Source organism: Marmota monax, unplaced genomic scaffold (assembly GCF_021218885.2).
Source record: "Marmota monax isolate L192 unplaced genomic scaffold, Marmota_monax_Labrador192_F-V1.1 WCK01_AAM20220418_F8-fsc01527, whole genome shotgun sequence".
Lineage (NCBI taxonomy): Eukaryota > Metazoa > Chordata > Mammalia > Rodentia > Sciuridae > Marmota > Marmota monax.
The window spans coordinates 1-26,369 of record NW_026692950.1 but is presented as its reverse complement, the minus strand read 5'-3'; the positions used below and the strand labels follow the sequence as shown (position 1 = coordinate 26,369).

General features: G+C 47.7%; 2 non-coding genes across 2 annotated transcripts; one reads left to right on the top strand and one right to left on the bottom strand.

The window, feature by feature from the left end:
- Positions 1 to 19,649: 19,649 nt before the first annotated feature.
- Positions 19,650 to 19,720, bottom strand: Trnag-ccc (transfer RNA glycine (anticodon CCC)). Its single transcript has one exon. It is a non-coding gene; the product is annotated as a tRNA-Gly (tRNA).
- A 5,675-nt stretch (positions 19,721 to 25,395) lies between these two features.
- Trnah-gug (transfer RNA histidin (anticodon GUG)) lies at positions 25,396 to 25,467 on the top strand. The gene has a single exon. It is a non-coding gene; the product is annotated as a tRNA-His (tRNA).
- Positions 25,468 to 26,369: the final 902 nt, after the last annotated feature.

Here is a 26,369-nt window from a genome sequence, read left to right as displayed (position 1 = left end):
CGACCAGCAGGAACGGGAAGGGCAGGGCGCAGGGGGCGGCGCAGCCCAGCCCAGGTCGCCGCCTGTGGCTCCTCCCCGCTCAGGGAGGCTCCCTCCGGTCGCCATCCACCGGGCACGCCGCCCCGGACGCAGCCCAGCACTTGCCGGGCCTGGGTTCCCGCACCTTCCTTTCTGGGCGGGCGGGAGGGGGTCGGCGCAGCGAGGCAGAGGCCCGCGGCTTGCTGGCTCCCTGGTGTGGAGTGCAGGAAGGAAACGCACGAAGCCCGCCTTCCCTGAGGCCGGTCTGCAGGCCTGGGATGGAACACTACCCCAGCTCCAAGGCACGGGCACACTGAATGGCAGAAGTCAAAGCAATTTGGGAACAGAGTGGAAAGTTTACCACCCCCACCCCCCTTCTCCATGGAAGCAGGTGCTAAGACCCTCACGTGAGAGGGATCCCCTGTACCCAGAGGAAAGAAGCATCTTATCTCTGAGCCAGGGACACGACATGAACCGAGTGGGCCTTGCTTCCTTTCCTTGCTGTGTGAAGTGTTTTCCTGCAGTTCAAAAATAAAGTTTGTTCTTGCTTCAGTGGCTCCTGATTTGTGCCCAGCCAGACTGCGGCATTTGGTGGCCCATGCGGGGAACGTCTGAAGCTTCGGGGTAAGTGAAATTGCTTGCCCCTAAGGGAAGGCGAGAGAATGGGTGACCATTTTAAAAAACAATGTGTTCTTGTTTTGATTTGTTTTGTGTTTGTTTCAAGCTGCCTATCCCTAGAATTTTTTCAGGCAGATTGGGAAAAACGGTTGGCTCAAGGTTTGAAGTTGTTCGCCCCTGAGGAAGAGATAGAAATAGACCACAAATGCACATATCAAGAAAATAGGAAAATTGATACAACGATTTTTTGTTCCGTTTTTGTTTCATTCTGTTTCGGTTTTGTTTTGTGTTATCTTATTGAGTTGCGTTGTCTTTATAACAGATTAGAAATTAGTAAAAAGCAAACTGAAAGAGTGTTAAGTAAACTGTTAGAGGTTCAGACCATGGAGAAAGACATTTTAGATCAAGCAAAAGAGAAGGTCTCTCAAGCTAGTCAGACAGAGGAAGAAAATTTAAAGGAAGAAAGCTTAGAGGAGAAACAGCTATTAGGGGAAAAGCTACAACAGGAGGCTGCTACTAACACCGTTCTATCACCAGAGGGCATAATTCAACCAACAGCTCCCCTTATGGAGATAGCTGAGTGGCCCTCAAACCCCGTAGTTGATAGATGGGATCCTGAGACAGGACCTCAAAGATTAGCATGCCCTGTACTTGAGCAGGCAGGAGGGCAGCAAATTCACCATGCTTTAGATTTCAAAACAGTGAAGCAGTTAAAGGAGGCTGTAACAACCTATGGTCCTCAAGCACCGTTCACTGTAAGCATGGTCGAATCCATTACCAACTTGGACATGACGCCAGCAGATTGGGCTAGTATGTGTAAATCTGTGCTAAATGGAGGACAATATTTGTTATGGAAGGTTGCCAATGAAGAAAACTTTACAGGGGCATGGAGATTTACAAGGTCAATTATCTAAGGTAATACAAGGAACTAATGAACCTTACACTGAATTTGTAGATAGGCTTATTCAAGCAGCTTCCAGAATTTTTGGGGATACAGAACAGGCAATGCCATTTATAAAACAACCGGCTTATGACCAAGCAAATCGTTGCTGCAGAGAGGTCATTAGACCATGGAGACATGAAGATTTAAACACATATATTAAATTATGTAGAGACATTAATGAACAAGGGCAAGTCTTAGCAGCAGTACAACAGCCTTTAGATGCCAGGCCAAAAACATGCTATAATTGTGATCAAACAGGACATTTTAAAAGGAGTTGCCCCATAGGAGGAGGGTTTAACAAAGCTAGGTAACAAAGGAATAGAATACCGGGTATTTTCCCACGGTGCCGTAGAGGGAAACATTGGGCTAATGAATGCCGTTCTCAAACCACCATAGAGGATATTCCATTATCACAAAAGAGACAAGGACCAAGTGTTTACCCACGATATCGTGGAGAAAGGCATCGGGCTCCATTGTCAAAAAACGGACAGGGGGGCCCAATGTTCCGGGGCCCACGACCACAAATATACGGGGCACTGGAGGAACCCAGAAACACCATGGAGGAACCCAGCAACACCATCAGGGTAGTGCCCAGGACACATTATCCATCAGATCTCTCATCAGACGAACCAGAGGGATTGCAGGGTTGGACATCTGCGCCTCTGCCAGAGCAGTACTAACTCCAGAGATGGGAGTTCAAATCATTCCCACAGGAGTAAAAGGACCTCTTCCCCAAGGAACAGTAGGCTTATTGTTAGGATGCAGTTCTTCTACGCTAAAATGACTTATGATAAGTCCCGGGGTAATTGATCCCGATTATGAAGGTGAAATAAAAATTATATCTAGTTCTCCAAAGGGTATATCAGTTATTTCACCAGGAGATAGAATAGCACAGTTATTAATAATACCCAGCCTACATGATAAATTTTCCAGTTGTGCTATAGAAAGAGGTTCCAGGGGATTAGGCTCCACAGGTGTAGATTGGGCTATGCTGTCTTTAAATTTACATTCTCGCCCCATGCTAAAACTAAATATTCAAGGACATGAATTTAATGGACTACTGGATACAGGTGCAGACCTTAGCATCATATCTCGTCAAGAATGGCCAAAACATTGGCCGTTACAACAAGCCACTCAAACGCTTCGAGGCCTAGGAGTGGCAACTAATCCCCATAGAAGTGCAATGGTATTAGATTGGAAGGATCCTGAAGGATGTGAAGGAATTATACAGCCATATGTATTGGATCATCTTCCTATAAATTTATGGGGACGAGATGTCCTAGATCAATTAGGTTTCACATTAACAAATAACATCAATCCAAATGCGCCCACTATTAGGGCTAGACAAGGTTTCAGGAAAGAAAAAAGATTAGGAGAACAAGGCATAGCAGTACCAATTCAAATAGATCAGGGAATAAATAGACATGGACTGGGTTTTCAGAAGGGGTCACTGAGGCAATAAAAATTATTTGGAAACCAGACAGACCAGTATGGGTTCCTCAGTGGCCCCGACTAAAGAAAATGTACAAGCAGCCCATGACCTGGTCAAACAACAATTAGCGGAAGGACATATACAACCTTCTGTATCTCCTTACAATACTCCCATTTTTGTCATTAAAAAGAAATCTGGTAGGGCTGGGGATGTGGCTCAAGCGGTAGCGCGCTTGCCTGGCATGCGTGCGGCCTGGGTTCAATCCTCAGCACCACATACAAACAAAGATGTTGTGCCTGCCAAAAACTTAAAAATAAATAAATATTAAAAAAAAAAAGAAATCTGGTAAATGGAGATTATTGCAAGATTTAAGAGCCATTAATAATGAGATGGTTATTATGGGACCTGCTCAATCGGGGATTCCTCAATTGTCTGCTTTGCCAAAAACCTGGTACGTTTTAGCTATAGATATTAAAGATTGTTTTTTTTCAATTCCAATTCATCCTGAGGATAGTCCACATTTTGCATTTACTATCCCTACACTGAATCATGAAGGTCCTGGTCAGAGATATGAATGGAAAGTACTCCCTCAAGGGATGGCTAACAGCCCAACTATGTGTCAAATTTATGTTAACAAAGCAATCCAGCCACTTAGAAATCAAAATCCTAAACTACAAATATTTCACTATATGGATGATGTATTGTTAGAACACAAAGATAAAAACACATTGCTAGAATGTTATGCCACACTTTTTTTATACAAACAAAGATGTTTGTATAAAATTTATTAAAAAATTATAATCTAGAGATAGCAATAGATAAAGTACAATTACATTTTCCAATTAATTATTTAGGAGTTCTATTATCCTCAACCATGGTCCGTCCACCAAAAATTCAAATACGAGTAGATCAACTCAAATCACTTAATGACTTTCAAAAGTTATTAGGAGACATAAATTGGATAAGGCCTTATCTAGGCATACCAACAGGAGAGTTGGGACCTTTATTTGATATCCTAAAAGGTCCATCAGATCCAAAATCACCCCGCATGTTAACGCCTGAAGCAAGAAAGGCATTAAAAATTATTGAAACATATATGGAAAATATGCATTTGGATAGAATTGATATAACTTTGCCTTTAATTGCCATAGTCGAGCTGCAGCAGAATAATCGGGGGGGGGGGGTGACGAATAACTTGTGTACGTTGATACAGCAGGAGTGGAAGCCGTTTATTGCAGGACAGGAGCAGTATTTATACATTCCACACAGCTTATCTAATTAGCATAAACTAGATACATCAGTCAACCAATAAGGAATCTCCACACTTAATGGCTCGCTTTTGTTACTTCGCAAACCACTCCCTCTGGCATTTTGCCAGGCACCATCCAGACTTGTTTACGAACTCTAACATTCCCCTGGCAAAATGCCAGGTGTTATGTTGACTTGTTTACAGTCTCTAACATTTCCCCCTTTGTTTAATTTAAATAACGACCATAGTGGTTTTTACAGAAACACCATAAATAACCTGCCACAAACAGAAAAGGAGGATACAAAATGCCACAATACCAAGCCAATTGATGGCTCCATGCAAGAAGCCCTTGGAAAAATTATACCAGCAATGACACCATTAGCAAAGATACCGAGTTACAATTTGTTGTAGATTACAGTTTGTTGTCTCAGTCCAGATAAAGCAGTGTCTCAATAGATTAACTCACAGTCCAGGTAAATCAGAGTCCAGGTAAGTTCTGCAGGCAGCTAGCTTAAATCACAGTCCAGGTAAGTTCTGCAGGCAGCTAGCCTAAGCTGTAGTAGCAGAAACAGCAACAGCTCCGAAGTCTCCTCCATTTTTCAGCCGAAGTCTCCCCCGGTTTTCAGCAACACTGGAAATTCTTCCACTTTCGTTTTCACCGGCACTTGGACAAAGGCAGGAACTCCGGATGGCTAAAGAAAATCCTGTAGTATTCCACTAAGAAAACAACCTTCTGAACAATTTAGTACATTATCTCAAGGTTTTTTTGCATTTGAAATAAGCATTAATAGTGCTCATTACTCATTAGCTTCCAGGTATGGGAGAACCATTGTAGTTTAGTTATTGGCATTGAAAATGACCAAACATCAGGGACACCAGTAGCCTCTTTTGCTGGCTGTAGTGCCTGGGCAGCCCCCGATGGCCCTGGGGAGTGTCCCGGACTCAAACTGCTACTGGGCACAGGGAGCAAGAGCCTGCGAGACTGTGCCTCCAGGTCAGGGCTAGATTTGGGCTTGCAGCAGTGGAAGAGCCAGCTGTCGCCACTTGGAAAATTCTTGCTGCGCCATGACCAGCTCGCACATTCGGCAGCCATCTCGCCGCTTCACGCACCCTCCGGTAACGAAAAGTATTTAGTAATAGCCTTTTGCTGCAACTTTTTTCCTGATAATCCTTCTTCTTCTGAACTTTCTTTTTCTTTCTGACTAGAGTTCCTGGGCTTTTATCAACACATGCCCTAACTATTCTTGGTTCCACTGGGGTGCCTTCTTCCCTTAGTAATTTACTTCTCACCCCTTCCATATTTTCATCACAAAGACAATACAATACCCTGAGACAAAACAAGACACAAACATACTGTATCAATCTTCTCCATTTTCTCGAAATGGTCATTTTTCCTCCCATCCTATCTATGGACGGGCAGCTTTTTTTTGTCACTTACCCCCAAGTGTCCCGGGGCTCCCCGTACGGGCCACCATCTGCCGCAGTCCAGCTGCAGCAGAATAATCAGGGGGGGGGGGTGACGAATAACTTGTGTATGTTGATGCAGCAGGAGTGGAAGCCGTTTATTGCAGGACAGGAGCAGTATTTATATATTCCACACAGCTTATCTAATTAGCATAAACTAGATACATCAGTCAACCAATAAGGAATCTCCACACTTAATGGCTTGTTTTTGTTACTTCTCAAACCACTCCCTCTGGCATTTTGCCAGGCACCATCCAGACTTGTTTACAGACTCTAACATTTATTATTTATTGTAATACCAAGCAAGATATTCCTACAGGAGAATTTTGGCAAGAAGGTCCATTATTGTGGATACATTCTGTTCCCTAAAGACCTAAGAAGAGCATACAACAGGACACTGCTACATCGATGTTCATAGCAGGAGGCTATACAGGACCTCAAATATACAAAATTACAACACACCCACACCAAGCCACATTATCACGAAAATGCCTAACATACAGAATAAGGATAGAATTTTTAAAGACTTCTAGAGAAACACAACAGGTAACATTTAAAGGAAAACCCAAGACCCTCAACCCAGACCCTCAAAGCAAGGAGGTCTTAAATACCAATCTCTGAAAGAAAATGGATACAGGCAAGAAAATACCCAGAATAAATAAGCTTCAGAATTGATGATGAAATAAAAACCTTCCATGATAAGCAAATGTTAAAGAATTCACAACTAGAAGGCTTGCACTATGAAACACATTCAAGATATTTCATGAAGAAGAAATAAAAATTAAAAGTGAAACCAGCAAAGAGAGGAACTACCTTAAAAGAACAATGAGTCAATGATAAACTAATTCAAATTAAAATAAAATGACAGGGAATAAAAATCATATCTCAATAATAACATTAAAAGTAAATGCCCTAACCTCATCAATCAAAAGATGCAGACTGGCAGATTAGATTGAAAAATAAAACACAAGAATATGCTGTCTCCAAGAGACTCACCTCATAGGCAAAGACATCCTCAGACTGAAGGTAGAAGGATGGGAAAAAAACATAGTCACGTGGATCTCATAAACAAGCCGGGTTTTTATCCTCATATCCAATAAAGTGGACTTCAAGCCAAAGTTAATTAGAAGGGAAGAGACAAAAAAGGACATTTGAAACAAAATAAATAATCTAAAAAATTGACAAAACAAAAAAGTGGTTCTCTGAAAAAGTAAATAAAATTGATAAATCCTTAGCCAAACTAACAAAGAGAAAGACAGAGAATATTCAAATTACTACTATTTGTGATAAAAAAAAGGAAATATCACAATGGACACTACTGAAATAAAATAATCTATTATTCAGAACCTATTTTAAAAATTTATACTCCAATAAAATAGAAAATCATAAAGACATAAACAAATTTCTAGAGACATATGATCAACACAAATTGAATCAGGAGGCTATAGAAAATTTAAACAGATCAATTTCAAAAGCCTACCAAGAAAGGAAAGCCCAGGACCAGATGGATTCTCAGCTGAGTTCTACCAGACCTTCAGAGAAGAACTAACACCAGTCCTCCTCAAATGATTCCAAGAAATAAAGAGGGAACCATTCCAAACTCATGCTATGAAGCTAGAATTACCCTGATACCAAATGAAACAAAGACACACCAAGGAAAGAAACTTTCAGACTAATATCCCTGATGAACATAGACACAAAAATTCTTAATAAAATACTGGCAAACTGCATACAAAAACATATTTAAAAGATAGTACACCACAATCCAGTGGGGTTCATCCCAGGGTTGCAAGGTTGATTCAACTTATGGAAAACAATAAGCATAATTCATCACATCAATAGACTTAAATACAAGAATCACATGGTTATCTCAATAGATGCAGAAAAAGCACTTGACAGAATACAGCATCCATTCATGTTCATAACACTAGAAAAACTAGGGATAGTAGGAACACACCTCCACATTGTAAAAGCTATCCATGCTAAACTCAATGTCAACATCATTCTAAATGGAGAGAAGTTGAAAGCATTTGCTCTAAAACCTGGAACAAGACAGGGATGCCTTTTTCACTGCCTCTGCTTAAAATAATCCTGGAAACTCTAGCCAGACTAATTAGACCGAAGAAAGAAATTAAAGGGATACAAATAGAAAAGGAAAAACAAAACTAACCCTATTTGTTGATGACATGATTGTATATTTAGAAGACACAAAAATCTCCACCAGAAAACTTCTAGAGCTCACGAATGAATTCAGCAAAGTAGCAGGAAATAAAATGAACACCCATAAATCAATTGTATTCCTGTACATCAGTCAATGAATTGACTGAAAGAGACATTAGGAAAACTATCCCATTCACAGTAGCCTCAAAGAAAATAAAATATTTGGGAATAATATTATATATTACTATTATAGTAATGCAGCCACATCAACAAAAGAGGTGAAAGAACTCTACAATGAAAACCACAGAACACTAGAGAAATACATTGAACACTTTCGAAGATGGAAAGATCTCCCAGGCCCTCAGATAGGCAGAATTAATATTGTCAAAATGGCCATACTATCAAAAGCATGACAGATTTAATGCAATTCCTATTAAAATTCCAATGATGTTCTTAACAGAAATAGAAAAAATAGTCATGAAATTCATTTGGAAAAATAATAGGCCCAGAATAGCCAAAGCAATCCTCATCAAGAAAAGTAAAGCAATACATCAATCGATGAATTGAATGAAAGAGACCTTAGGAAATCATACCACAGAGCTATAGTAACAAAAACAGCATGGTATTGGAACCAAAACAGAACTGAAGACCAAAGGTACAGAATAGAAGACACAGGGAGAAACCCACATAAATACAGTTATCTCACACTAGACAAAGGCACCATAAACATACATTGGAGAAAAGACAGCCTCTTCAACAAATGGTGCTGGGAAAACTGGAAATCCATATGTAATACAATGAAATGAGACCCCTGTCTCTCACCCTGCACAAAACTCAACCCAAGTAGATCAAGGACCTAGGTATTAGACCAGTCACCCTGCATGTGCTAGAAGAAAATGTAGACCCAAGTTTCCATCATATCAGCTTAGGAACCAACTTCTTCAACAAGACTCCTAAAGCACAAGAAGTAAAATCAAGTATCAATAAATGGGATGGTATCAAACTAAAGAACTTTCTCACAGCAAAGGAAAAATTAAGAACCTGAAGAGAGAGCCTATAGAATGAGCCATATGCACCTCAGATAGAGCAGTAATCTCCAGGATATATATAAAAAACAACATAAAAATGAATAACCTAATCAATAAATGGGGCAAAGGAACTGAACAGACACTTCCCAGAAGAAGACATACAAATGGGTGATAAATATATGAAAAATGGTCAAGATCTCTAGCAATTAGAGAAATGAAAATTGAAATGACACTGAGAGTCCATCTTGCTGTAGTCAGAATGGCAATTATCAAGAATACAAGTAACAATAAGTGTTGGCGAGGATGTGGGGGAAAAGATACATTCATACACTGCTGGTGGGACTGCAAATTGGTTCAAGGGCTCTGGAAAGAGTGTGGAGATTCCTCGGAAAACATGGAATGGAATCACCATTTGACATTGTTATCCCACTCCTCTGCATATACACAAAGGACTTAAAATCAGCCTATTATAGCAATGCAGCCACATCAATCTTCATAGCAGCTCAATTCACAACAGCTATGGAACCAACCTAGGTGCCTTTAAAGAGATGAATCAATAAAGAAAATGTGATACATATACACAATGGAATATTACTCAGTTTTAAAGAAGAATGAAATTATGGCATTTGCTGATAAAACTGGAGGCTATCATGCTAAGTGAAATAAGCCAAACCCCCCAAAAACATCTTATATGCAGATGCTGACTCACAATAGGCAGGGTGGGTTGGGAGAGGAGTGGAAGTTCACTGGGTTGGACAGGGGTAGGTGGGGGAAGTGAAGGGGGAATGGGAATAGGAAAGAGAGCAGAATGAATTGGTCATAACTTTCCTATGTTCATATATGTATACTGGACCAGTGAAACCCACATCACATGCAACCACAAGAATGGAAAGTTATACTCCATGTATGTATGATATATCCAAATGCATACTGACATGTCATGCATAACTAAAATGAACAAAATTTAAAAAGCAAAAAGAAAGAAAAGTGAATAGACTTCCACCTTGGGGTTTCATAATATTCAAATAAATTTTGTGTGTATGAATAAAATATCCATTCACAAAGTAAGTTAGCATTAAAAATAAATTTAAAATGGGATTTATAAAACGTGTCCACAAAAAGGATTTCTTGTTAATAGCTTTCTTTGTGATAGTCCCCAAACTGGAAGCAATTCAAGTGTTCTTCAAGAAGTGAATGAGGGGCCGGGCTGGGGCTCAGCGGTAGCACACTTGCCTGGCATGTGTGAGGCACTGGGTTCCATTCTCAGCACCACATATAAATAAAGACCTGTCAAGAGGAGGAGGAGGAGGAGGAGGAGGAGGAGGAGGAGGAGGAGGAGGAGGAGGTGGAAGAGGAGGAAAGACAAAAGAAAAAAAAATAAGTGAATGAAATCTGGATGCAGTAATGCAGGCCTGTAATCCCAGTGTCTGGGGAGGGTGAGACAGGAGGATTGCAAGTTCAAAGGCAGCCTCAGCAATTTAGCCAGGTACTAGGCAACACTGTCTCTAAATATAATGCAAAAAAAGGGCTGGGGATGTGGGTCAGTGGTTGAGTGCCCCTGGGTTGAAACCCCAGTACTTAAAAAAAAAAAAAAAGATTGGAAGAGAAAGAGAAACATATAAAGATGTTCTTCAGGTTAAAAAAAAAAAATCCACTGACCATGGACTGAAACCATCACAGATCCTAAAAGCTGACTAACATGATGATTTTGTTTAAGTTTCATCACTTTTCTAAGGCAGGGGATTTCGAAGGGAGAGTACAGTCCTCCTCTCTGCGCAGCAGTGATCTGCTTGCAGGAAACCCCTCAATGTAGGGTAGGCTTGCTCCTCAAGGGAGCTGCAGATTGCGAGCTGTAGAAACCACGTGTCTCGCACCTGCAGAACGCTCTGCGCAGTGATGGGGTCCGCCAGGCTCCAGGCTCCTCTGCCAGCGAGAAGGAAGTCGCCTTCCCACCCTGCGGTGGTCGGACGCATCCTCTCCCTGGAGCCCAGCTGGCTGTGCACAGAGGCCTGCAGACCGCGGGCGAGGACCTCCACGCCAGCGCTCGCTGGAGGGGTCCGGCTTTGTGCCCAGCTCGGACCCGGAGTGAGATTTCCCGGAGTCACCTCCACAGCGGCTGTCACCGCGACCTTCGGTGTCCAGGGGGACACGTGGGAGCCAGGCTGCTTTTATTCTAGGCGGTCACTGGTCGGCTCTTGACCGCCTGGAATAAAAGCAGCGTGTCCTCGGAGCAAAGGCCCAGCCGTCCACCCTCCGAGTGCGAGGCGCTCCCCCGGCGGAGCTGACGCGTCGTGCTGAGAGCGCCCCGGGCTTTCTCGGGGGTGGTGGCCGCCGCCTTCTCAGCGCAGGAGGGTCCGCCGACAGGGCTGGTGCCGGGGTCCTTTGTGGGGTCCCTCGGAGGGCCTCCCATCTCCCTCTAAGCCGCGGTCCCTGCCTCGGTGGCCAGTTCCCCTGCTGAGCGGGGATTGCTGCACCGCCTCGTTTTCCTTCTTGGCCTTTCCACGTTTCCACTGCCCAGGGGAAGTCCTGTCCGACACGAGTGGACTTCCTCGGTCCTGGGCCACCGGACCCGGGCCCGCCGGGAAGAGACAAAGGGTCACCGAGGAGGGGCGGTGCCAGGGAGCCATTTCTCCTTCACATCCTCTGGCGCAGGTCGGGGTTGGGGAGAGAAGTTCTATTACCCACGTTCCGGGAGAAGGAGCGCAGCGCACCGCCGGAGCCCCGGCGGGACGCGAGTTAAGGAGGGAGCGGCCGTGCACTTCCCGCAGCGGCTGCGGGGGCGCGGTTCGGCCGAGTGGACAGTTGATACTTCTTCCGGATTTTTGATGGGCTGCCTTCATGCTGGAGAAAAAACTAAAGATGTTATAGCTCATTGCTTACAAAATTTTGCCACTGTGGGCGTTCCAAAACAGTTAAAAACAGATAATGGTCCTGGTTATGCTTCTACCTCTTTTAAACAATTTTGCTCATCATTTGTCATTACTCACATAACAGGAATTCCATACAATCCACAAGTACAAGGCATAGTTGAAAGAGCTCATCAAACTATTAAAATGTACTTACTAAAGCAAAAAGAGGGAATTGGAAAGGGGTATGTATCACCCAAAGATAAACTTAAAATAACCCTTTTTACTCTAAACTTTTTAAATTTGGATTCCTCAGGGCTTAGTGCTGCGGAAAGGCATATGTGTCCAAAAAATGTACATAATCCTAAGGTACTCTGGAAGGATATTCTAACAAGACAATGGAAAGGTCCTGACCCAGTGATTGTCTGGAGTCGGGGTTCTGTTTGTGTTTTTCCACAGGGAGAACAGCAGCCGATTTGGATTCCAGAGAGATTAACTAAAACAATTTCTACAGACCAAAAGGAAGATGATTTGACTCAAATCCATAACAGCTGATATCCAGAACTCCAGTTTGGCTATTCCTACAACTGCGACAGTTATTAACCAAGATGCTTTTTTCAATATTTATTTTATTATTTGCCTTTTCCCACATCATAAATTTCTATTTTATTTTTGAGCTCATACAGACGTAGGTTAATGTTTTTCTGATCAGTTTTATTTTTTGACTGTGGAGTTTTTGAACATTGCAATGGAGATTTCACCTAGGTAAAGCTACAAGGCCTTTACTATTGTCTTATGTGTTGTATGTTATGTGTGCACACTTCTGTTTTGTGTTGTATGCCTGTATGTGCGTATGTCCATATATCATATATGAGGAGTGCTCATGAATAAATGGATCCGAATTTTTATTATTCATGTGATTTAATTGGTTTAATTTAGATTGGGTAAACAGCTGTTGAAAATTGTTTTAATATGTGAACAAATAAGGAGGTTAAGAGATCTGTTTGTTTACTTTCACCTTTCCTTCTCATTATATTTAATAATTCTGTTCAGGATAATGTAAATAGTTCAAAAAATTGTTTTCTTAGTGCCTGTTGGAATGTTACATAATTTTTTTCTTAGCATCATTGCCAGAATTCCTATCTTCATCCCAGTGCTGGTGAAGACAAAGATAAAACCAAACTACAGCTTCTTCGATATTTATCACAAAAAACTGTAAAAACTGATGCATCAATGAATAATAACTCAACAAGTAATGCTCAATTAAGGAGTCAATTTCCTTTGGGAGGAAATGGACATATTGACAGATTCCTCTGCTTTCAATTGCTTGCAGAACTTGCCTGGACTATGTATCACTTGTATGCATTGTGAACTATCTGTTGGTACAGCGAATTGTGGTAGTGCTGGAGTATTTTTGCTGATGGTGTCACCGGTGGTACAATTTTTCAAAGGAGCCCTCAATTGTCTTAGTGTCATGGCATTTTGCATCCTCCTCCCTTCTACTAGTGATGGTCTAAAATTTGGGGGCCAACAGAGGTGAGGCAAAGAACCTCACCCCCCCCTCTGGCACCAAGGCCAAATTTGGGGGCCAACAGAGGTGAGGCAAAGAACCACACCCCCCCCACTGGTGCAAAGGCCTATCCACAAGTATGGCTGTATGCTGGACCGGTAGTCAGTGACGGGTATGATCCAATTGCAGTGGTACCAACCTAAGACAGGAGGCTGACGCCTAGAGGTCAGTTCATCCGATGACGGGTAAGGACCATATGTTGAATTGGACTGCCTAACAGGCACGGTCCCTAAGCCACATTGCTTGTTGTTTAATTAAACAAAAAGGGAGAGATGCTGAGAGCCACCGCAGAGTCTGTATGGCCCCTGGCATTTTGCCAACAGTATTGATAGACAGGTGAGGCATTACTATCCGCCTCTGCCGCACCTTTTGAGTTCTCGCACTATTTTGGAGTTCTCGCGGGGATTTCCGGGGATTCCGCGAGAGTTCCCATTGGTTGGGGAAGTGCAGGAGGAGGGATTTCTGGGAGAGATATTTCCTGCTGGGGGTTCCTGGACCAGCCGCGTGGCATTCGGGAGGATTCCCCTGGAGCTGTGTGAAGTGTTTTCTTTCAGTTCAAAAATAAAGTTTGTTCCTGCTTCAGTGGCTTGTGATTTGTGCTCAGCCAGACTGCCGCATCTCCTGCCTCACTTGGATAGTGTCAGACAAACTGACATTACTACAAAAGCATTAGGTTTTGTCTCCCTTTGGGAAGCTCATTCTTTTGGTCCTGGATCCAGCAGTGGCCCGTGGGCTGGCTATATGAATGTGCTATGCCTCAATTTTGCAAATGTCTTATGAAAAAAGAATATTAAGTACTTCGTGGATTTGTTGCATGACTCAAATGTGATGATCTAGTGCAGCCTGCATTAAACCTAGACTGGAAGGAAACAACCTCCAAGCTAAGTTCTCTCCCCTTAATATTGAAGTACAAAAGAAAAGTGCATAGGCTTCTTGTTAGCTGCAGAGTGGGCTGGACACTGGACCCCTGTCTGTCTGCTTCCTTATCGCTTGTTTGCCTCAAGGCTGAGCACTCAGCCCCATTCAGAGCTGAACACTCAGCCCCACTCAGGGGTGAACACTCAGCTCCTACTCAAGGGTGAACACTCAGCTCCCACTCAAGGGTGAGCACTCAGCCCTCATCCCTCTGGTGCAATGGAAATCCATATCTGACCCCTGCCCCCCTCCCTTTCCCCCTTTCTCTCTCTCTCTCTCTCCCCTGTCAAACAGACACCACCACAATAAAGACCTCTTGGTTGTTCTGAGTGTCCTGGTCACTTTCCTTTCACTTCTGCTTTCACAACATTTGAATGAGTTTGTATTTTTGGTTGTAATATTCATTCACAGTATTGAAGAATAAGGAATTTAAAATGGAGTTTACAAAACATGCCGACAAACAGGATTTCTTGTTAATACATGGTGTGTGTGTGTGTGTGTGTGTGTGAGAGAGAGAGAGAGAGAGAGAGAGAGAGAGAGAGCAAGAGAGAGAGAGAGAGAGAGAGAGATGCTGGACGTAACTTAAATGTTCATAGAGAACTAATGGTTACACTGTGATGCATTCAGCCAGTAAAACACAACCATGCAATAAAAGAGATTAATGAGACATTCAACAACTTGGATGCCAAAACATCACAAAAAGAGTAGATTTAGTGTGCTCCATGGAAGTGAATGGAACATCAATTTTTCTGAGATTTCCTGGAGTCACTTCCACAGCAGCTGTCACCATGGCCTTCAGTGTCCAAGATGGGGACGTCAGAGGTAGAAATTCTGAATATAAAGAATCAAAAGATAGTGGAATGAACCTGATATAACTTTCCTATGTACATATATGAATACACCACAGTGACTCTCCACAGCACGTATAACCATAAGACTGGGATGTTCATGAGAGGAAGATGCACTGCAGTTTTGGATAAATACGTCAAGATGTGCTCTACTGTCATGAATGACTAAAAAGAACAAGTGGGGAAAAAAATCAGCGACCACCCAGAATTAAATAAGCTCTCCGCCCAAAACACAGGACTTGGAAAACTATCCCTCCCTTAGTAGGACACAATCACACCTAAGCTGATGCCATCACAACTTCTCCAATGAACAATTTACCCAAAAGATGGTGAGATTACAAGGTGTCTGGGGCAGAGGATCTGGTGGCCACCACATTTTCAGTGCAAGAGATCTTCTACGCTGAGGTTCACAAGAGGACTGGGTTTGGCAGGGATGAGTAGGGGTCCTTGTTGGCTCTCTGGGTACCTTGGTGGCAGGGATAGGGAGATATCTGAGGATGGTTTAGTCACCCAAATTCGATATGTCCAATCCCCTGTGGACATGGCCTCTCCCAGAACCTGGCCACAGGGACTCCATTTCATGAGGAGCTGGCAACGCAGGTGACAGGTGCCTAGCACAAATGACTGGGGACCAGGAGGAACAGTAGGGATCTGGTGGAGACCTTGCTCAGAGAAGCTTTCTTCCCTGGACGAAAAATCAGGATGTGGAAGCAGAAATCCAGAAAATGAACTTTATCCAAGCTAGACAAAACGTCCCACCAGACTTGAAGTCAGGTCGCAGGATTCAGAAACAGAGTGCGCACACTGACTCCCTGGAATACACTCGCAGGGAACACTCAAACGTCATCAGAGATGTGTAACGACATCCAGAGAAACTACCGACTAACCCAAGGATCTCACTTCTACCCAGAAAATGTGATAAAGTCACCTTTTGGCTCAGAGCAGCAGAGGACACCTTCCCCGGAAGTTTCCAACATGGGCCACATTCGCTGCCTAAGCTAAGCAACTGAGTGAGATTCTGTCTCTAAATAAAATTCAAAATAGGGCTGAAGTTGTGGCTCAGTGGTGGAGTGCCCCTGAGTTCAATCTCCAGTACCACTCTGCCCCAAACAAACAAAAACCCTACTGTTGGATGGTTTTTATTTTATTTTTTCTATTTATTTATATATTTATATATTTATTTATTTCTACAAGCTGGATGGTTTTAGAAATCCCCCAATGTAAAGGAATCCAAGAGCACTCATTCCAGGGTATGTGTACCCAAGTTCCCTTACATTTTATACAGTGTTTATGTGAACAAAACACTGCAATATTAAATAGGTACAAATATAGTCAATAAAAATTGATAAGGCATCACAAAATAATCTGTATGCATTGCAGGAAAGCTCCTCTGGCCTCAGTTGTTAAAAGAGAACCTGAGCACATTATAATTTAAAGAGCAGGAGAAGTAAAAGAAAGGTACTGGGGAGTGAGATTGATGGCGTTCTGTGCAGGCACAAATGTGCCATAATGAACCTCTCTACTAGGGATAACTCTAGTGCATCAATAAACAGTTTAAAGAGCTTATTTGAGCATTTAGTGCTTCAAAAATGGGGCTGACTATAAACAACTTAGCACTCTGCTGGGTGTGGAAACAAAGGAAAGGTGACAAATGTTCATGGGAAGCAGAAGAAAGAAACATGTTTGGGTGTTTTCCCAGGAAGCTGCCTAGCTAGAGATGAGTTGGCGGTTTCTGCCTGGGAGGGCTCAAGCTCTGTGTCACTGTCCACACCTGGCCTTGGCTTGCTCATGTAAGAAGGCAAAGCTCCAGGCCTTCACCCTAATAATAGCATGTCAACAAAACAACTTTGTGCAAACAGTTCCTCCTTTCCCCTGACTCTCATTGATAAGAAATTGACCAAAATTTGGGCACAGGCACCACTCTGTCGTCATTATGGCTGGTTACTCTCTGTCTCAGTGAGGAATTCATAAATCGCCATGTCAGACTCATTGAAGAAAAATTCCTTTTGTGGTTCATCTTGAATTTTCTTGCTCTAATCACAATGGAACCTTCTGGCATACAGACCAACATCCAAAACAGAAACCAACTTGTTAAAAAGGTTAAGAGATAGGGTTGTCACTTCGTTTTCCAGTGTGGCTCCAAACCTCTGGGATCAAGCAATCCTCCTGCCTCAGCCTCCAGTGGAGCTCAGACTAAGGACTGAAGCATGGGCCACCGTGCCCAGCAAGCAACATTCCCTTAAATGGGAAGATAAATTACAAGTAAAAAGTTGGAGAGAGAGAAACTAGGCCAATATTTCTTTGTCTTCAAGACAAAGAAAATCATTGTGGGTAAAGAAGGATATTATATTACAATAAGGGGTCAGTTCCCCAAGAAGATAAATATAACAATCCTTAATAAGCATATCCCTAACAGGAGAGTGTCAGAATGTGTCAGGCAGAACCTGAAAGAACTGCAAGGAGATATAGACAAATGCACACTCTAGCTGGAGACTTGAGCCTCTCTCAAATTGTAATTGGCAGATCCAGCAGGTAGAACGTCAAAGAGGGTAAGGTTAAACTGGAAGTGCCACCAGGTGATAGGATGCACCTGAGGTTTAGAGATTACTTCTTTCATTCCCAACCATGATCTGCCCTAAATGGCCCACAAAATATATCTCAACCAAGTTAATGGAAAAAAAACCATACACAACAAGCAATCACTAACAGAAAGACAGCTGGAGACCCCGAATTGGGTGATTAAAACCACACTGAAGTATAACAGATGCATCAAAATAACATTTCAAGAGAAATTCAATATTTTGGACTAACAATATAAATACAATCTATAGAAATTTATCAATAGAATCAAAGCAGTATATACAAAAGGAGACATAGTCTACTTAAGTATTCATGTATTTAAAACTGGAATCAACAGCTCAAAAGCTTGGTAAACAAAGCACCAAGTCTAGGTAGTTTTTTTTTTTTTAATTAATTCTACTAATTAGGACAGGGGGAAAAGAGAGAGAGAGAGAGAGAGAGAGAGAGAGAGAGAGAGAGAGAGAGAGAGAGAGAGAGAGAGAGACCGGTGTGTGTGTGTGATACCAATTCCCTGTACAATTTCTTCCAGAAAATTTAAATCAAGGGACAACTTAACTATTTTATGAGGCAAGTTCTAGTTCAGTACCAAAACCAACAAATGACCGGGGTGTTGAAATAATCTGGGTTGCTGCCCAGGTTTTCAGAATCAACCCTGGAGGGAGTTAGGAGCAAGAAGGAAACAGAGCCTGCAGGACTTTATAGGAGGGGGAGGAGGATGTACAGGAGAAGAAGGAAGAGGAGGAGGGGAGGAGGAGGAGGAGGAGGAGGAGGAGGAGGAGGAGGAGGAGGATCAGGGGCAGGAGGAGCAGGGCAGGAGGAGGGGCGGGGGGGGGCTGGGGCAGGAGGAGGAGGAGGAGGAGGGAGAGGGGGAACCAGGGCAGGAGGAAGAGGAGGAGAAGGATCAGGGGCAGGAGGAGCAGGGCAGGAGGAGGGGCACAGGGGGCTGGCGCAGGAGGAGGAGGAGGAGGAGGAGGAGGAGGAGGGAGAGGGGGAACCAGGGCAGGAGGAAGAGGAGGAGAAGGATCAGGGGCAGGAGGAGCAGGGCAGGAGGAGGGGCACAGGGGGCTGGCGCAGGAGGAGGACGAGGGGGGGGGGCAGGAGGAACAGGGCAGGAGAGCTTCCCCGGAGACTGGAGCCAATTCTACTCAGTTCTGTTGTCGCTGGCGTCTCCCTCTGAGCTCTTCCCGAGGCCTTTTCATGAGAGTAAAGGACCGGTGGCCCTTGGCCAGTGGGCTGGAGTGGGCAGCACTTGGACTGGCTGCGAAGAGCACGTGAAAACAGGCGGGGTCCACAGACAGGACGCAGCTTGGCTCGTCCCGGGCTCCTCCTCCAATCCCACGCCGCCCGAGGCCGTGCCGGGGTGGGGGGTGGGGGGGGCTGGGCTGCAGAGCCCCAGGGGATCCAAACTCTGCGCAGAAGGCAGGGCGCCCGTCGGGGGGCGAAAGCAGGAGGGTTAGAAGGGCGTCCCCCTCGCCGCGCTCCTGGGCCACCCTGAACTTTGCCCAGACGCCGCGGACTGACTTTGATCGTGGCCACCAGACACAGGGGCGGCTGTCCGGCCGGCGGCGGCCACGCGCAGAACCTGGGCGCGAGCGGGTCTGGGCTCCGCGCCTCCCGCGCCTCCGGGTCCCGTGGCCCTGCCATCGGGCGTTCCCTTCCGGGTCCCCTTCTGCAAGGAAAAGGGGCCCAATGATCTGTCCAGTGCCCTGTCCAAGTGCAGGAAGTGAATCTGTGCGCAGGAGCCTCCAGATCCGAGGAAAAAGGGTGGCGCGTGTTTGCAGAGCACAGACGGGAGGGAGCGGAGGACAGGCAAACCGACACTGCTTAGTCAGCCTGTGCCTGCCGAGGTCCCGTCCTGTGTGGCAATTGGGAAATGACCCTGAGGTCGTGGTCTTTGTGGTCTTTCCTGCCCAGGGTTTGCTGGAGACCAGGGGAGGGAAGGCGAAAGCGGGGCTCCGAGCTGCGCCAAGAAAAGGCGTGCATTGGCCGGGAATCGAACCCGGGTCTCTCGCGTGGGAGGCGAGAATTCTACCACTGAACCACCAATGCCCCACGGGATCCTGGCCTCATGAGGCCATCTCAGTAAAGTTTAGAGACGGGCTTCCCAACCTTACAACAGACGTGCTGCGCCCTTTGAAAGATGCGATCGCCTCCCACCACCACCACCAAATAAAACATTAAAAGGGGCTCCAGGGACTTTCCAGGATGAAGGAACTTTTGTATCACTTCATCTAAGAGATGGTTACTTCTTGTCAAAAGTCCTGTGCTCCCCCACTGAAGATCCCTGCAGTTTAGCCTGTGTTACACTGGAGTCATTTACTGTTAGCAAAATAAATGCTAAAAATTGCTGGCGCTGGGCTGGTGCTAGAGCGGAGCCTGGCACGTGTGAGGCGCTGGGTCCGTCCGCAGCACCACACAGAGATCAGTACAGTTACAGTGGACACGGGTTAGACTTGACCTAAAATATCCAGGTAGCCTTGAATCTCTCTTCTCACTTCTCATTTGGTTTTAGAAAGGCCCCACTGAGGTTGCAAACCCGAACCAGAACAAGCTGGTTGGCACCTTCGGACGATCCAGGGGCAGCGCCTCACTTTTTGAGGCTTGCGCTTTGGGGAGGACTGGCCCTGTCACCTCTCGGGCAGGGAAAGGACCGCTCCAACCTGTCCTCTAGGCCGAGACGGGATACGCACGTAGGCTTTCCTTTCCCAGACCCGGAGAACTCTGGGGCCCAGGCAAGTGTCGCCCTGGCGTCCAGGAAAGCGGCCCAGGGCCGCGGAGGTTAGAGTGGATGGAAGGAAAAGGGAGGCCACGTCGGCGGAGGGCCCTGCGCTCTGGGATTCCGGCCGAGGCTGCTGCGGACCGCGCGGAGCGCTGTCCTCGGTGCGCTACGGCGAAGCGCGCGAGACGCCGCGGGGCGGCTCCTCCGCGTCCTGTCCAGGCCGAGGAGCTGGAATAGGCGACAGCTCTGCGGGGACGGCCGCAGGTCGTCGCCTTTACCGCGCGTTCCCGCCTCTGCTTTCCCCTTTCTTCTCTCTCGGCTGCGGTGGGAACCGATTCCTCGGAGCGTCGGCCCTAGGCGACGTGCACCTCGGCCCACTCCCGTCGCGGGGTGCAGCGCCACGCCGCCGCTCCCCGCTGGCCGCCGCCTCTGAGGCCACCCGCTCTCGGCGCGGCCACTCGCCCACCCCAGCCCCGGGAGCTCCGGCTGGGACCGCGCAGGCCGTGCGCAGGGCTTCCCGGCCTCCCGGGGTTACCAGGAGACCACCGCGAGGGGAGCCTTCTAACAAGAACCTCGCCTTTGCCGAACTCTGGGAAATCCGCCCTCGGGTTCTTCGGGGGGACTCCTACGTGACGACGTCCATGGCTTAATCCAGCAAGTCCTAAGGGAGCGCCCGAGGAGGGCCGAGTCCGGGAGTCGGCGAGGGGACCCAGGACCACGTCGTCGACCTCTGCCTCGTGGAGCCCCACCGATGCACACAGAAATCCGAAATGCAGGGGCGAGCGGCCGGTCGTGTGGGCACAGGACTTTCCCAGGGTGATCCTGGCGCAAAGAACAGACAAGGCCACCGCTAGGACCCACCCGGCGTCTCCCCGGGCTGCGACTCCTGAGACGGGGTGACTTAGCGCTGGGCCAGGGCCGTTCCGAGTCCCTTCTGGCTCGGAATCCCGCAGTCGCCAAGTCTCCTAGGCGACAAACACCGAGATTCACAGCGTGAATCCCTGGATGCTCTTGGCTTTGGAACTTGGTCGGGGGCCCTGCAAACCCTAGGGCGCGCCGTCATTCCTCCCCACCACCTAGAGAGGGGACTCAGGACTGCGTCTCTGTGGTGCAATCAGTTAGCGCGTTCGGCTGTTAACCGGAAGGCTGGTGGTTGGAGCCCACCCAGGGACTCTTAGCCTCCTTCTTTGGCAAACAGCTCTTGCCCGGTCGTTTTAGCCTCCGTTCAGCTCTTTACCAATCATCTCTTTAGCAACGGCAGGGCGCTAGGGACCGCACCACCCTGCAGTGTAGGGCCATCTCACCCTTGTTCTGCCTTCCTGGACAGGCTGCCACCACTGAGGTCAACTCTGGGATGGTTCTCTTCTTGTTTTTCATCAGCAGCAGAGTGGACAGGTACACGAGTACCCTAGCCCCAGGAGGGGGTCAACAGTGCCATCCCCAATATGATTATCCACTTCCTTTACAAAAGGAAAAAAAAAACCAAAAAACAAAAAACCTTTCTTTCTTAGTTTTTGCAGTTTTCAGTGACCTTTTCCAAATGGTTTTGAAATTGGGTTGGTTCGAGATTTTATGTTGAAAAATAATGCTGCCCATCATTCTTGTACCACTACCTCATTTCCGTGGTGCAGAGAACTGGCCGTGCAATTGCTACATCACAGTGTTTACCTGATACTTCTAACTTTTGTATATTTTACAAATTTATCTCCCCCAGGAACGATAACAAATCATATTCCACGTTACTTCCAACTCTATCAATTGCCCTTTCTTTGTGAACTTGCCAGGGTGGCAGACTTTCTCTTCTTCTACCTATCCATGATTTTCCAGTAGGGGCAGTGCTAAGGCCTGGGGGGAGGGCCACATCAGCAGGCCCCAGTGGACATCACACACAGATATGCTGTTGCATGTTTTGCACAGCTTAACTTCCAAGATATTTTAGAGTCCTCCAGTAACCATGATCGTTTCTTGGTAGTGACCTAATCACTCAGGTCAAGAGAAGACTGGCCTCTGTTGCGTGGTTCTACCAAGCCACCTGTGCAAAGGGAGGGTGTCAGCTCTTCTGTGTGGTGACAAAACACTTGAGAAAATCTGCTTAGAGGACAGAAGATTTATTTTGCTTCACGGTTTCACAGGTTTCAGCCCACAGTTGGCTTGGCCCCGTGATTGTGGTCTTGTGGTGAGGCAGAACATCATGGTGGGGAGCGTGTGGCAGAGCAGAGCTATTCACCTCATGATGGCCAGCACGGAGCGGGTGGGGGGCTGGAGAGAGACAGAGAAAGAGAGGAAGGGGCCAGGAAGAAAACATACCCACCCAGGGCATGTTCCCAGTGACCTACCTCCTTCAACTAGGCCTCACTTCCTACAGTTTCAATGGGTTCCCAATAGTCCTTCAGTTCCAAACCCAACAATGAATTAATCCACCGAGGAGATCGGAGCCCTGTGATCCAGTCATTTCCCAGGAGCCCCACCACTGGACTTTGGTGCCCTGGGGACCAGGCTTTCAACACATGAGCCTGGGGGACATCCCAGATCCAAACTACAGCAAGGAGGAAATCTGGGTGCTTCCTGTCAGGTTTTTCCCTTTCTCACGGTCCTGTTTTCTTATCAAATCTTGGTTGGACTTTTCTAGTATGAAGGAATACCAACAAATGCCAGTCCTCCCTCCAGTGCCAATGGGGAATTAGCATTCCGAAGACTACCTCTATATTATTCCTTGCGGGAAACAGCAGTGGCCACGTCCTTAAAAAACAGCCTGTCTGAGGCCCAGGATTGGAGCCAGTGGCACCCTGCCCCCAGCAGGCACCTTGGGCAGACCTGAGCCCTGAGACTCTCAGGTGGCTTTGCACAGTTCTTGTCAGTGCTTACATATGAAACGTGGCTCTTCTCTTCCTCTCCTTCTGCCATCAGTATTTTGTTGCATCAGTGGCGTCACTGTGGGTTTCTGGCTTTGGTGTCATGAAGTGAACTTTGGGGATGATCTCTGTGGGGCTGTGGTTGACAGGGACCCATTCTCTGTTTGGTGGTACGTGACCTCTAATCTATGCCATTAGTCTGTTTTGATTGCCTACTGTCCTGATATTTGAGGTTGAGAGATTTTTCAACTTTCCTTTCCAATATTTGGAATATATATAAACACACACACACACATACACACACATCTGCAACGTTGTCCATACCTGCCAAACTTGGGTACAGTTCCTATGGTGAGGATGATCCAATATGCAATGGTCCTCCTGTTCCATACAAACTCTTAGCCCTCATAAATTGCTGTAGCTAATGGGGGTCTTAGTGCTGGAAGAAAATGGAATATCTAACACCTAGGGAAGGGGTGGCTCTCTTGGATTGGTGTGACCATTTTGGTAGCATCCTTTGGGGATATATGTGTTCACATTTCAAGGGAAATAAATCCAAACAAAATTTCTGGGTTGTGTTTAGGGCAGTGGTGTCTTTAATTTTCTGAGAAACTTCCATATATGAGAAAATGAGTTGTGCTACATCACAGTCCAAATGACACCACACAGCAATAGTGTTCCCAGGTAGAAGTGGAAAGGGGACAACCACTGTCAAAATCAGTTTTTTCTATATTTCACTTCTACACGTTGTCCACAACCTTAATGGCATCTATTACAGTGGTCGTGGTCACACCGAGTGTCACTACCAGCCTATCCAGATGGGACACAGAACCATGGCCCAGCCAAGTGTCTGAGCCAAGTGGCTCAGAAATGCCAGGCAGGAAGAGAAGCCGCGGTGGCCACGAGGGTGCGCTCGGCGCTGGAGCCGGGAGGTGCGAAAGCTGGACCGGGCGGAACCGGGGCGGGCTCCGTGTGCTTGGCCTCCGCCCAGAGACGCGCCCAGGCCTGGGCGGGTGGGAGGCCTCGGTGGCAGGGCGGTGGCGGATGCGCTGTGGCAGTGAGGAGTCGCCCGGCTCCTGCGGCTCCAGCCTTCCCAGCGGGCGCCTTGGGTCTCACAAGTGCCTCCGAGGACAGCAGCCAGCACGAGAGGGCGCACCTGGGCAGACCACCATCCCTCCCTGGTGGTCTAGTGGCTAGGATTCGGCGCTTTCACCGCCGCGGCCCGGGCCCGATTCCGGGTCAGGGAATCCCTTTTGCCCGGGCCTCGTCGCGCCTGAGGGCCCTGGCCGCCGGCTGGGCTGCGGGCGGCCACTCCACAGCGCTCCCCTGCGCTCCCTTTCCCTGTCCTCACCTCAGCCCCAACCTAACGCGGCGCTTCCCCTCGCTCTTTTCCGAAAGAAAACCGAAACCAAGGTCACTCGGACTCCGACGCCGACACCGCCGGGACCCCAAACGCGCGGCCCTCACAGGCCGCCTTCCCACCTCTGCTTCCTCTCCCTCTTCCCGCCCTTACCCGCTGCCCACCCGTGGACAGGCTCTCCCGGACACCCCAGCACCCTTGGTGGACGGCCTTCAGGACCCTTCCTGCGAGGCCCCGTCCCTTCAGGAGCCCCACACCCAGTGGTTCAGGTGGCGAAGCGCCAGGGAGGGCGGTGGCGCTCTCCAGGACAGAGAAGGCCGCAAGACTGAGCCCGAGCCTCGCGCTGCCCACAGCGAAAGCCAGGCCGGCGGCATTTCCAGGCCAGAAGACCCGCGTGGCCTCCCCCGCCCTCCCCGGCTGCTCCAGCGGCCGCGACCCGCAGACGCCCGGGGCCCACTCGCCGCGCCTGGACCGCGGGCGCCCCCTGCCTGCTCCGCCCGCCCCCCCGACGGCCGTCCCTGGGCTCGCGCTCCCCGCGCTCAGCTCGGCTGCGGTCGGCGGCGGGCGGCAGAGAGCGTGGCCGGCGGGTGCGGGAGAAGTGGGGGCGGTGACGCCCATGACTCCCGAGGGGCCCGGTGCCCAGGTCGCGGCGGAGCTGCAGCGAGGGCGCTGGCCTTCCTTTGCGCGCTCCGGGCACAGGCCCCCTGCATGGCGGCCAGGGCGCAGGACGTGGATCCCGGCCTTTCCATCAGCACGAGATCGAGCGCCGCCCCCGGCGTCGTGCCTGTGGCGCGCCGTGATCGTATAGTGGTCAGTACTCTGCGTTGTGGCCGCAGCAACCTCGGTTCGAATCCGAGTCACGGCAGCGCGGCCACCTCTCGGTGCCCCGCCTTTTGTTTACTTCCTCCTGAAGACAACTCGGTGGCCGCGCGCCCTCTGCCAGCCGCGGGCCACCGCGCTCCACCTCGCCACCAGGGAGATACACGCCGTGGTGCGTCCCCAGGGACCCCGACCTGCCCACTTCCGCGTCCCGAGCTAAGCCTTGGAATTGCCCCTCGGCGGGAAGGACCTTTTAGTGACCTCCAGGTCCAAATCGTTGCGGCGGTCAACAGGCTGGTAGTAACCTTTAACCCTTTAGCTCCTGCTTTACCAATGATCCACAGCCTCAGCCCCTTTTTAAATATTTTATAATATTCGAACACAGGGTCTCGCTGAGCTGCTCAGGGGCTCCGTAGTTTGCGGAGTCTGGCATTGAACTCGCGATACTCCAGTCTCAGCCTCCCATATCCCTGGGACAGCAGCCGGTCCTCCCCGCGCCCGCCGCGGTGACTCTTGAGATGACTCTCGTGCTCCCGGCCTCACGGGGGCGCCTCCACTCCCCTTCCCAGGCCTGATAAAGGTTTCCTGTGAGGGGAGCTGCCTGTGGGGTATGCAGAGACAAGAACGCGGCTGGCCGGGTGCAGCTCCTGGGTATGCGTCAAAGGTGACGACTGGCAAAGCTGTTGACAGGACTGAGGGACGCGCGGGCCTGGTCCTCAGGGCTCGCGGGGTGCGCGGAAGGACTTCCCTGACCGGGAATCGAGCGCGGCGCTGCGGAGAGAGCGCTGAATCCTCGCCACGAGCGCCCCGGGAGGCTGACTGCGCGACCTTTTCCTTCTTGGTAAAGGTACTTTTTCTGAATGCTCGGATCTCATATTAAAAGGTCTTTCCTGCGACTACTAAAAAGGCCCCACCGACCTGAGAATTTTAATTATTTCTTGCCTTCTA